Source organism: Psammomys obesus, unplaced genomic scaffold (assembly GCF_907164565.1).
Source record: "Psammomys obesus unplaced genomic scaffold, mPsaObe1.curated_primary_1811, whole genome shotgun sequence".
In the NCBI taxonomy this organism is placed as follows: Eukaryota; Metazoa; Chordata; class Mammalia; order Rodentia; family Muridae; genus Psammomys; species Psammomys obesus.
Window position 1 is genome coordinate 18539700 of NW_026596069.1, and position 13371 is coordinate 18553070.

The 13371-nt window shown below is 37.8% G+C and overlaps 1 pseudogene; it reads left to right on the plus strand.

Moving 5' to 3' along the window:
* Positions 1 to 393: 393 nt before the first annotated feature.
* LOC129690164 (ribonuclease H2 subunit B-like) lies at positions 394 to 2184 on the plus strand (annotated as a pseudogene).
* Positions 2185 to 13371: the final 11187 nt, after the last annotated feature.

Below are 13371 nucleotides of genomic sequence, written 5' to 3' on the forward strand. Positions count from 1 at the left end.
TTACATATTTAATAATATATATACACACACATAACAATAATTAGTGAGAAAAGAGCCATGAAATAGAAAGTGCCAGGAGGAGCATATGGGAGGGTCTGAGGAGGCAAAGGGAAGGGGGGAATGATATAATTTCATTGCAATTTCAAAAGTAAAAGAAATAAATGAGAAAACAAGTTGGGTTCTATCACTCATCTGGCTCTGCTTCCTGAGTGAGGACTCACTGTCTCAGCTGCCTCCTGTTGCCATGGCTTCCCTGTCATGATACACTATACCTTCAAAGTGTGACCGGATAAAGCTTTCTGCGCTTAAGTTTCTTTTGTTGAGTATTTTGTCACAGTAAACAGTGCATCATTCAAGCTAAACCATTGAGTCAGGTGTGTGCTTTCAGCATTTATGATAGAACAACATAAGTTTACCTGTGGTGACAAACTTACCACTCAGGTGAGTAAATAGTAACAGAGGAATTAATATAATAGCAGAGGAAGTAATATAATCTAGGAGAACATTTTTTGGGGAAATTTCTGTTTCTTCCTTTTGCCTAAAACTTAAATTTCCTTTTGTATTTTTCCCTAAAAATCAGTTTCAACGAGAAGTTTCCTTGATGCAGTGTAGAGACTACATTTATCTGCGGGTATTTAGAGAAATGTTTAAAGGTTGTTATTAGCAATTATTCTAGTTGAGAATGTTAACGGTTGTGGATTCTCCTCCAGTAGCCATCATTTAACTGGATAGTGAAATGGGTCCAGTACCGGGCACGGTTTACCGCTCTTGAGCTGCTTGTGAGTCTAATGTGAGAGCCGTTAGTTACAGCCGAGGCATGCACGCCATTACTGCACCCTTGGGGCTCTCAGGCCACACTGGTCACTGATGTAGGTCACAGGCATCATAGCTGGGTAGGACCGCTGGTCACCTCCCTCCTTTGGAAGCACCCTGGTGTAATCTGGTGCAATGAAAGGCACTCCTCACAGAAGAGGAATTCAGGTCAGTTCCAGCCCTCTGCTATCTGGACCCTGTTTCTGGAGTAATCAAGTGTAACGAGCAATGGGCTGTATGATTAAGGAGTCTCTTGGACATCCATGGCCAGCAACTCAAAAGTGGGCTTCTTATGTCTGGTATTAGAGTCTTTGTTAGATGATCTTGACTCTTGGAGGGAATACTCATCAACTCAGAAAAAGTTCATTAAAACTATATATGTGCAAACGTAAAGTGAACAAAGAGGACACCAATGCACAGGCCATGAGGAAAAAAAAAATATCTCTTGAGGCTTCAAACCTGAGAAAACTATAGGCAACTGAAGGCAGCTAAGAATGGGAAGAGAACACCAATTGATTGTACAAGGCGAAATGGTCAGCCCTGAAAACATAGATAAAAATAACATTACACTGACTGAACAGAGAGTCCTATCTGTAAAATGGATTAACTCGCTTTCATAGGAAGGAGCATTTACTTGTTCAATATGTGTCTACAGCAGCTGTGTGAAATCAATGTGTTTTTTTTTTTTTAGATACCATTCTTGGTTTATAAGTCAATCAGTTCGATCAGAGGGCTTTGCATCCACTTTACAACATCCATGGATCTCTCATTTCTGCTTCTTCACTACCTCAGAAAGGCTGGCAAAGAAGGAAAATATCAGCCTGTGGATCAGGTTGTAGTAGTTGACATATTTCCAAATTGCATCTTATTGCTGAAATTCCCTGGGCTTGAGAAGTCATTTCACCATGTGACAGACGAAAAAGAAACAACGAGCAAGAAATATCATAAAACAGCTCAGAGAAGACATTGAAGTGGCTGGAGAAAAAGGTCAGCCAAACTATGCCAGCACGGAAAACCAATAAAGCCTACGTCAGACAGAACCAGGGCAGGGGCAGACGCTCAGCTGCATTTTTCGCTGGTGATAAAGTTTCTAGGGACAAAGAAGGCATTTGTGTTTGTTATACCCATGGCCATTGTACTTCCATAAAGAACTAAGTGATGGCAAAGCCTCCTGAACCTCAGCTTCACTGCTAACTTCCTCAGGAACAAAACTAAAGTGGTCAGACGCCTTGTAGAACTGGAAGATTACACCAAGTTTTACACTAAAGATTTGAAGACTGGCAAGAAAAGTGGCAAAATGCTGCAGTTCAAAAGCCTTTGGCTAATGTTAACAAAAATGGAGTAAAACGTATTAAAGGAGTTTTTAGGTAAAAAAAAAATATTTTTTTATTTTATTTATTTTATTTATAAATATTTTTTAATATTTTATTATATATATTATATGTATATAATAAACAGGAAAAATGTAGCATTAAAAACAAGCTGATGGAGAAAAAATCCATTGCATTGGCCAATGTATGTTGTTTGTTGTTCCTTTATGTTTACTAACTGTACATCCCCAGTCTAACAATAAGTTCGGGCTAGTTACCTAAAATAGGAAGCATTTCCCCTAAACTCAATCATCATGTATAGAAATAGTCTTTTCTTTTTAATTATATGATTCATCTATGTATCTTCTTTCTAAGGAGAAAACTTTTTTCCAAAAGTCTGCACACACACACACACACACACACACACACACACACACACAAAGGAATAGCAGTATTAGTAGTAAATTAACTAAGAAAATATTTCTTTGCTATGATTTCAGCGAATGAACACCTGTCATCTCCAACAGCTCTTCGGTACTATTTCTTAGGTGACAGAATTGTCACCTGTGCGCCAGTGAACTGAACCAATAGGATTGTACCGGAAAAGAATGGTCCTCAAGATGTGCTCAAGGACTGCAACCCTAAAAAGCCAGCGTTTAGATGATGCACTAACCCTGAAGTCACTACTCCTTGTCATGCATGTCTCCTACTGTTTTCTACTTTCTATTGCACAAGAGAAGGAAAATAGCAAAAGAGAATCCAAACCACTAAAATTCAATAGGAAATCACACAAACATTGTCAGTCTTGGGTTTGTTTATTAGTTCATGTTTTATTGCATGCTTTTGCTGAAGGTGAACAGGGAGACAAAGAAGAGACTGTGTGTTTAGAGGTCTTTGCAAGACATAAATAAACTCCTGTCATTCTCCCTTAATTAATAATAGATGCTTTTTTTCTACTGGGCAGATTTAAATCGTTTATCACTATTCTAAATTCTACAGTTATCAATGGGATAATGACCTATTCTATTCATGTTTGTATTTAAATATTTATAACACATATTTATATATAATTGTCATCTATAAAATTAGGTAAATTACATGAGTTACAAACTTTTCTTTTATCCAGTGTTATTTCAGTGGTGGCCAAATATTCTGTGATACATTAGTATTTCCCAAGGAATCTCACGCTCACTAGGATGTATTTACAGGTGTCCTACTAAGACACTTTATTAACTTCTTGGGATTTCACTTTTTAGGGTTTTTTTGTTTTGGTTTTTTTTTTTTTTTTGAGTTATAGCATATCCCACAACAACCTCAAACTGACTATCTGACCCATGTTGTCTTCAAATTTAAGACAATAATTCTGTGTTAGTTCCCCAAGTGTTGGTATTACAATTGTAAGCCATCAAACCTAGTTATAACCATAAAATAAGATTCTGCGACACTCATTAGACATTTTGAGCAGTGTGTAGAATTTTGCGCTATTGGAATTCAGTATGTGGTATGCTTGCAGAAAACTTGAGATCCTAAGTATAACATAATTGCTGATATTAGATGTTAATGTGTCTGTTAGCTTCACATAAACAAGACAGGGAGAAAGCCTGAAAGTTCTTGAGAACTCTCAAAGGACTAGGGATTCCCATCTGTGGAGCACACTTTTCTCTCATTTACTTTCTAAGGGTTGTGCACAATGGGGCCTCAGTGAATCCTGGTCATCAATGCTGTGGTCTCTCTGGCTAATCTGTTTGTGCACAAAGATGGTCAGAGTCTCCACAGAACTGGCTGTGAAAGCAGTGCTCAAATAAGACACAGGGATGTGATATGGACCCAAAGATAAATGGAACCCAACATAACAACTGACACACACAAGCTGGGAGAGGAGTTCACATGAGAAATGCCTGTATGTTTCTTCGTTTTTGAGTAAATGCAATTTCTCTCTAATATCTAACTGAGATGTATTCCGTGCTCTTTTAAGTAACTTCCCACTTTCAACTTCTATTTTTAAACATCCATCTATTTAGAAGTAAGGCTTTCCATAGCCTACATGTGGTGGTCTGAGCACAATGTTCAGGGCTTGGTTGTCTTCTTTCAACACTTTGTTTCCAAGGATCAAGCTCAGTTCTTCAGACACAGAAGCAATTGCTTTTAGCTGCTGAGCCACCTCATTGCCCCAGTGACTCGTATTGCTATTACCTACAAAGATGTCTGCCTGGAATACTTTAATGATAGACTCCTAAGAAGCTCTGCGTGAGGCTTATCCAACTTTTGTCTCCAGTGTCACACATGCCTTTTTGTATAATGACATAAATATGCAAGATGTCGAATGTCAGGCCCCCTACTTCTGAGACATGGGAGGGTTAAACTAAAACAGTAGGTGACAAGCCTTACAACATACCAGCATGCCACGGCAATTCTCCATGTCAACCATGCAAAGGGTATTTGACTCTCCCTCTTTCCCAGCCTCCTTCAGAAAAGAATCCTTCTTTGGGGAAAGCCTTGAGGAAGCGAGAGGGAAATGATGGGCACGCTTTCCATTCCACTCAAGAGGAAACAAGTACGCACCCTTCACTTTTTCAGCAGGACTAATATATGGAACCCCTCACTTGTTTGATAACCATAAAATAGTACACTGCCATTGTCACACAACTGGCTAAGGAGGATGAGAGAACTGCAATGGGAAAAAAAAGAGTGGAAGGGTGAGTAGCAAGGCAAGGATACCTAAGAAAAATTTTTCCCAAAAGCTATATATAATTTTACTTAGGAAGAAATCAATTTTTGTCTAAATTCTAATTCATAATATCCAATATCTGTGATAATAAATATTTGGGGCTTTGTTCCACACTAAGTAGCTCTTCCATTCCACGTCTCCCACTTAAGCCCCTCACAATTTAACTCCATTCTGATACTGTCTACCTGGGATAAGCAGTAGAACCCACAAATCAGATAGCTCAGGAACACACGATTACCCCCAATTTCAAAGCCATACTAGTTACTCTTCCCACCCCTGTTATAGAACACCTGATAGGAGCAATTTGAAAGAAGGGCTTATCTTGGCTCACGGTTTCAGAGGAATTTCAAGCCAGCATAGTAGGGAAGGCACAGTGACAGAAGTAGTTATCCATCCACAATGGATTGTGTGGTGATAGGACCCCTCCATGACATTCAGACCAGGAAGCAGATAGTTAGAATAGAACTAAGGTTGAGCTATACCATCAGAGGCCCACAGTGACCTACCCTTACCATCCAGGTTTAACTCCCCTAATAGTCTCATAAACACCCAGACAGGACAACACACACAGGGTCCTTTGGGGACATTTGAAAGTATAACAATTGCTAGGATGAGATTAGGTCTCCTGTGTTCATGGTAAATAAACAATAAACCAGAGGTTCCTACCGGTCACTTTTTTTGTTGTTGTTGTTTTTGTTTATTACAAAAAGTCCAAGCCAGGAACATCTATATTGAGGAGACACAATAAAGGGAGGTACGAGAAACGTGCCTCTGAAAATTTCTGCCCTCCCCACCTTCCCGTAACCTCCAAGTTCACCCATCCCCCAAAAGTCTAAATTCTCTCCTCTAGGATTTTTGATGGATATTTTACTATTCAGTCATGATTGGTAAAATTATTATCTATGTGATTAAATCAACCTCCAACCTGTCTCTTCTCTCTGAAGCCAGAAGATGAAGCTAAAATATTTTAGTATTCTCATCTCTTATTTGGTTCCCCTGGCAACTATTCAATATTATAAAGCTGCAGAGGGACCTCAAGCCTTGAATCATCTTGATAATCCCTGAATAGTATGTCACTTTGGAGAAGAGAGAATATAAAAGCTTCAGAAGCAATTTATCTGGAGACACAACAAGAGAACAACTATGTATTTATAATTTCAGAAAACACCACTAAATTCTCAGTGAGGCAGAGTCAAGAAGAATACAGAGGTAACCACCAAGAGAAGAGATATCAAGTACATTCTTGAGATAGTCATACAGATATATTGATCTAAGAGCACTAAAAACCCCGACACACAGACACACATGCATGCATATACACACGCATGCACGCACACACATATACACGCAAGCATGCATTTACACATTTAACACATACTCACACACTATGTATGTTCACATATACCTATACGCGCCTGCGCATACTTGTACATACACCATAATGACCGATTTTTGGTGTCACCTTGACTACATTTGGAACTAACTAAAACTCAAACAATTGGATAAGCCTGTGAGGGATTTTTATTGAGTAAACATTTGAAGTGGCAAGACCCACCTTTAATCCGGGCAGCCTATATAAAGGACACGGAAGAAGGAAGCCCTTTGCTCTTCGTCTGCTGACCCTCACTCTGGCTGTCAAGTCCATTTCTTCACTGGCATTAAAGCCTACTTCTTTAAGATTCCAGGCTATACTAAAAACCAGCTGAGATATCCACTCTCAGTAACTGAACAACTACTGGATCCTTAAATTTGAATTTCCATTTAATAGAAAGCCAATGATGGACTATCAGGACCACAGCCTGTAAGCTATTCTAGTAAATCTAGATGATAAATAGGTGGGTAGATGATAGATAGATAGATAGATAGATAGATAGATAGATAGATAGATAGATATTCCATCAATTTCATCTAGAGAACTTTAACAACTGCACACACACACACACACACACACACGCATCTACATGCATGCACATATATAGTCATCCACACACATACACGTACATATGTATATGCATATTTACAGAACATAAACACATTTGTAAATACACTTCCTCTGCTGTCTTTTTCCTCCAAACAAATTCAGGATTATTATTGCTAAAAACAACCTTTTATGCTACTAAGCCTAAGATAAGAGTAAGCTAAGACAAGGCATCATAACATTAATTAGAACTCTGTACCAAATGAAGTGATTTCTAAAAGTACATTGATTGGAGTTCAGAAAAAGAGAGATTTATTTATTATTACAATTTATTCACTTTGTATACTGGCTGTAACTACCTCCATCTCCTCCCAGTCCCACTCATCCTCCCCCTTCTCCCTCGTGTCCCTTTCCTAGTCCACTGATAGGGGAGGACCTCCTCCCCTTCTATCTGACTCTAACCTAGTCTCATCAGGGCTCGCAGCATCTTCTTCCTTTGTGGCCTAGCAAGGCTACACTCTCCCCCCCAGGAGGAGGTGATTAAAGAGCTGACCCTGAGTTTATGTCAGAGTCCACCCTGACCCCCTTACGAGGGAATCCACTTTGAAACTGAGCACAGGGTCTGGGTCCTCTCCATGCATGGTCCTCTGTTGGAGTATCGGTCTCTGCAGGCCCTTTGGGCCCAGGTTTTTTGGCTCTGTTGGTCTTCTTGTGGAGTTCCTGTCCCCACCAAGTCTTTCTATCACCCACTTCTATCATAAACTTTCCTTTACTCTGCCCAAAGTTTGGCTATGATCAATATCTCCTTTGATACCCTGATGGGTAGAGTCTTTCAGAGGCCCCCTGTGGAAGGTTCCTGTCCTGTTCCTTGTCTTTTTCTATTTCCAAAGGCTATCCTGTTTGTCCTTCTGACTGAGGTTTCAGCCTCTTCTCTAGGGTCCTCTGTTGTTTAGCTTCTTTAGGACTATAGATTTTAGTATGTTTTTCCTATATTATGTTGCTAATATCCACTTATAAGTGGGTATATACCATATGTGTCTTTCTGCTTCTGGGTTACCTCACTCAAGATGATCTTTTCTAGATCCCACCATTTGCCTGCAAATTTCATGATTTCCTTGTTTTTAATTGCTGAGTAGTATTCCATTATGTAAATGTACCAAAATTCCCATATCCATTCTTCAGTTGAAGGACATCTAGGTTGTTTCCAAATTCGGGCTATTATGAATAAATCTGTTATGAACATAGCTGAGCAAATGTCCTTGTTGTTTTGTTTAGCATCTTTCAGATATATGCCCAGGAGAGGTATAGCTGGAGCTTGAGGAAGTGTTATTCCTAATTTTCTGAGAAAGTGCCAGATTAATTTCCAAAGTGGTTCTACAAATTTACATTCCCACCAGCAATGGAGGAGGGTTCCCCCTTTCTCCAAAGCAAGAGAGATTTTTTAAAATATCGTAGTTTTTATGAATCATACATGACATTTCTGATACTTAGTTATTGGGTAAGAAATATGTAGTCAACATATTACTTTAAATGAGTCATAGACTAAGATATTTTCTGCTATCTCTACATTAAATCCAAAACATGTAACTTATTTATTACAACTCATTAACAATTTGATAGCTGGATGCATGAATTGATTAGTAAGTTCCAGTTGAGATTTCTGGTGATGTCAATATAAAAATCATTAGAGGCAGATTCTGATAAAGTCTGGCAGAAGTCCTACAGATTAACTCCATATCCAACATGACAGTAGTCAGAATGAAGTGATAACTTCCAAAAGCTAAAACTAAATGCACTTCATGTATGAGATAGGATGATTTCCAAAGTGTGGAGAATGAAAACTTAGGCACTCCACAATTATTCTTTTTTTCCTATAACCTTTGACAATGGAAATGCTAATGGAAAAGATGGAATAGAGAAAACATTATGAAGCCTAGTCTTTTGTATAGTTTGAATAGAGTATTCTAATTAGAAAATATTAAATACTATCCTCTTTAATCTTGAAGAAGAAAATTAACTTAGAGAAAATGTTATGTACAAAAGATTTTGCCAGTTTTTATTTCTTTGAATTTTGACATAATATAATCACATTATTTCCCCTCTCCTTTTCTTTCATTGCCTCCATCCCATACTCCCATCCCTTTTCTCAAAATCATGACCTCTTTTTCATTAATTTTTATTACATGCATATATGTGTATATGTTTACATGTATATTCCTGTATCTAACCAACTCACTCTGGTAGGTCACTAACACGTATGTTTTCAGGACGGACTGTGCTTGGTAATGGGTGACCAGCTGGCATGGTGGGTGCAGTAGTGGCACGCACACCTTACTGGTAACCAAGAACTCTCTAATTTAGACTTAAGACCCACCCTACAAAAGAAACATCACGCCTGAATCTGCAAAGCTCACCAATTGCAAAGGACTAGAAACTCATGAATCTTGGAGGAGAATCTACCACCACCAATTTATTAAGCCAGAATAATCCTTAACTTCACCCTAAATATTCGTTCTTATACCCACAGATAATTATAGTCCTTATCCCTTATCAAAGAGCCTTCTCTTTGCAACAGACCAATACAGAAAACTACACTATAAATGCCAAGTTGTAGAGTAGAGCCTCAATGGATACATCTAGAAAACAACTCATACACTTAAGTCCAGAAAATACTTACACAAGACAAGACAGAAAGATTGTGAAAACCTGAGGATCAAGAAGTTTGCTGTGGGACTTCGGGAGGGACATGCGTGGAGAAGGGGGAGGGAAGGTGAGATTGGAAGGGGAGGTGGGAGGGTTCATGGGGGGGATACAAAGTGAATAAAGTGTAATTAATAAAAATTTTAAAAAAGAGAGATAACAGATTTTAAAAAGAATAAATAACACTATCAATTTCAAAAAAAAAAAAAACCAAGTTTGCTGTGAGACTACATCTATCCTCGTAATGTCAGGAGCCACACCCCTAAAATCACATCCAACAGGACTGCCTAAACATAATCTGAAAAAAGACAATAAAGATACCACAGTGAGCGTCAAAAGACCATGAGGCCTCAACCTTGCCAATGTTCCACACGCAACTAAGGAATGCTGAGAGTTGTAGAAATAGCTCATGCTTTATCTGTCAGTTTTGTTCTGTTTTTCCTAAAACTTATCATATTACTATGTGTTATTTGAATGATTTTATTTCTTACACTCAAACCATTTGAGATATATGGTATATTCACATGTGTAAGTGTTGGTTTGTGTACATGTGTGATGTTGTGCACATGTATTCATGCCTATATTTATGGATATCATCTAGCCCTTCAATTTGCCATTTTATTATTTGTGTTACTGGATAATAGCACAAATTATTTGAGCTTATTTTATTATACTTATCACATAAAAAGATTACATTGTCCATACACAAGTATCCCTTGTGTTTTCCCCATGATTTTTCTGTTCATTGTTTCTATGGAAAAGGAGGTTCCCTACAGTCTTGAACAATTCACTTTGCTGTAGAATAGGGTGAATTTCTCCATACAGGCTGTCAGAGCAGAGGAACAGCTTCTATTTCTCCTGAGTGCCTCCTCAGTTGGAAATTTCAGCTAGGAAGGCTGTAGTCAGCATTATTTTAGCAGAAGAGAAAGTGATGTGAAGAGTTCAGAATGGGAGTGTGGGTGAAAAATAAAGAAAAAGATATGGACAATTGTCAAGACACAGCACCTCATGGTTTCTGGTCAGAGAACAGGGTTTGTGTGGGAATCCAAGTGGGAGAACAGAAGAAATGAAGAACAGAAACAGGAAATGATATGTGACTTATGAGAATGCATCTACTAATACTCGAGATGAAAGCTATGGCAGAAAGCTATTTCTTTTCCTTACATAAAGCCTTTTGCTACCTCTTGTTTCCTCTAGGCATAGACAAGTAGTGTTATATGGACTGCAAGGTAGTGCTCATCTACTTGGGAGTTTAAAATATTTTTGAAATAGTGTAAATAGCAGGTGAAGAGAAAAATTGATTTGAGAGAGCAGCAACCCTAGAAAGAAACAAATAATAATGTGATCACTCAAGGCATTGGTGTAGCTCTCTGGTGGAGATTGCTTTAATTGAAGCACTCACTGGGGTTCTCGCTGATAGTTTGAATGGAAAATCTGACTAAGAGAGAAGATGCTCTGTTCCTGAATGAGAATGAAAGCATACTTTCTGCTCATTTAAAGTTTTATTTATTTATTTGTTGTTTTGTTTTAAAAACTTCATGCATATATCTTGACCTGATCTAACCCTCACTACCCAACACAAGACACCCTCAAGACCCCTGGTCTTAAACCTTTTCCAACTCTGTGTATTCCTTTTATAATTTACTATTTATCTATGACTCTAGTCCAATTAGTGCTATCCATGTGGACATGGATGTGGGTAATTTACTAGGACATGAGGATACATAAGAAAGAAACATTTTTTTTCTCTCTCCTTCATTCATTCTCTCTACCATGAAGCAGAACTAGTGAGTGAGGATGGGACAGCCATCTTGGATAAGGACTGAACAGCCATCTTGAATAACAAAAGCAGTGGTCTAGACTGAAGCACTGGCATTCAGCCATGAGTTAATTCCTATAAAAAGACAAAAAAGAAGTTTTATTCCATTCAGCCACAATAGTAAGGTTTCCTGTTACATAACACCAAATACATTTTTAACTAATCAAGTAGAAATTCTGTTACTAGATTACCTTAATTATAATTATATCACAATGCATAATTATATATAAACAAGTACAATTTTCATTAATTATTTTTCCTTTGGTAATTTCATACATATATAAAGTACATCCTCATTAGTGTAACGTCTTCACTCTCTACTATCTTAAATCCTTAATATTACCCTTCTCCCAACAGGCAAATATCCCACATTATAATTTTTATAATTTTTAAAATGGGTTGTTGTTGTTGTTGCATTCAAACTAATGAATTCAGTCATAACCATCTGTGCTACCATGGGTTTGGAAGTATCCATTGGAAATTGGTCGCTCCTCAGTATGTACAAAACTGAAGGCAATGGTTACACATTTTCCCAGGAATTCATATTTCACCTGATGAAAGTAGGGCTCATAAGCCTGTTCTAGATACCCAATCAAATGTTGATAGGACCAGTCTTATATGGGTCCACTGCAAGTAGTCATGCCTACTGCCAGATATTAGCTGCAGATGCCTGTATCATGCCAAGAAGACAGTATTTCACACCCTTCTCCTTATCTTTTGGCTCATACTCTCTCTCTTCCACAACAGTTCATGAGCATTAGGGGAGGATAAAATGTCCTGTCTAAGGATGAACACTCAACCATCATCCATTGAGTAGGCATGTTTGAATTCACTGTTGTTCATTACCAAATGAACAACATTACCTAATGTTGTTAGGTATTGTTAGGTATTACCTAATGTTGTTAGGTAACCTAACAACATTACCTAATGTTGTTAGGTATTACCTAATGCTGATACCAGAACAGAGTAATAACAAAGTTATCAACAAAGCTTTCTTCAAAGCCAGTTCTGAAAACTTCCCACTGGATCAATATATTTTCTTGAACCTTTAAGGATTTAAGTTAAGGAATTATAAAATTAGTTGACAGATGTTTATGTGCTAAATTTGCATGTTCATCTTCCTTCATATGCAGACACTATTTATTACAGATTAGGAGATCACCAATTGGATAAATAAAACCTAGTTGCATAACACAATCCACAACTAGTATATTTTCCTATGTGTTAGGGTGCTTGAATTAAAAACTAATTTCCACAATCTGCATAAATTTACATATTGCATCCACCATCCTTAATTTCAAGCTTGTACAATAAAGCCCAATTAATTAATTAGTGCAACCTACTATGATTGTATTTAAGCCCAATAGTCACAGCATGACACACAGTATATTTTTATACCAATTAATTTAATCACATTCCAGTTCAAAAAGGCAGATGTATAAAGACAAAGAGTTAGTGACAGTTATGGAAAAGGAGATAAAACAGAGGAGGATGAAGGTCCCCTAAGGATTCAGAATTAATATCAATATTAGAGGTCTAAAAGTAAAAAATATGCTCTAGAAATGTCAAAGATTTTGACTGTTCAGCAGCTCCTCTAAAGTCATCAGAGATATGGTCTGCCTGGCTGAATAAATGACTGCTCTCCTCAATGCAGTTCTGTGCGAGTGGAATTTCTGAGGACAACAGAAGACCTGACTGTCTTTCCGAATTACTCCTGTAACCACCACTGGCCATAGTCATGTCTCTTTCTTTGAACATTGATATTATACTCTTAATCAAACAATCTTTTACTTGATTGTCTATAATGGTATTTTTACTCTTCAGTCTAATGATAATCTTTAAAAGATCAAACCTTGCCCTCAGCTTCTGCTGCCTTTAATGTTTCCAGGAACACCGTGCTTACGCTTTTAAGTATTTCTACTAGAAAATATTTGTGTATTTTCAAAGACAAAGCATCTTGGAGATGCCATGAACTTTCCTGACTGGCAAACTTATATGGAATCCAAAGCTGTAGGGCAATCAATTTGAAAATGACCCACAGGTTGGCCATGCCTGGGGCAGGCTGGGAGCAACAACTTCAGTC